The sequence below is a fragment of the Amblyomma maculatum genome, chromosome 3 (assembly GCF_055883805.1).
Source record: "Amblyomma maculatum isolate TAMU_Amacu chromosome 3, ASM5588380v1, whole genome shotgun sequence".
NCBI lineage: Eukaryota > Metazoa > Arthropoda > Arachnida > Ixodida > Ixodidae > Amblyomma > Amblyomma maculatum.
In genome coordinates, this window is record NC_139346.1 from 208844403 (window position 1) to 208845069 (window position 667).

A 667-nucleotide genomic window follows, 5' to 3' on the forward strand; every position below is an offset into this window, starting at 1 on the left:
AATACACCATACTGAATTCGTTCGAATACTAGAATGATAGGATGCTCGATTTGCAATTTGAGAATTACTAGTATTCTGCTGATAAATTGCAAATTTTGCAATTGCAATTGCAAGAAAAGGGACAATATTTGCTTCGTTTGGAGTATATTTGAAATACACTATACTCAATTCGTTCGAATACTAGAATGATAGGATGCTCGATTTGCAATTTGAGAATTCCTAGTATTCTGCTGATATTCAAAAATTAGCAATTGCAAATTTTGCAATTGCAAAAAAAGGGACAATGTTTGCTTCGTTTGGAGTATATTTGAAATACACCATACTGAATTCGTTCGAATACTAGAATGATAGGATGCTCGATTTGCAATTTGAGAATTACTAGTATTCTGCTGATAAATTGCAAATTTTGCAATTGCAATTGCAAGAAAAGGGACAATATTTGCTTCGTTTGGAGTATATTTGAAATACACTATACTCAATTCGTTCGAATACTAGAATGATAGGATGCTCGATTTGCAATTTGAGAATTCCTAGTATTCTGCTGATATTCAAAAATTAGCAATTGCAAATTTTGCAATTGCAAAAAAAGGGACAATGTTTGCTTCGTTTGGAGTATATTTGAAATACACCATACTGAATTCGTTCGAATACTAGAATGATAGGATGC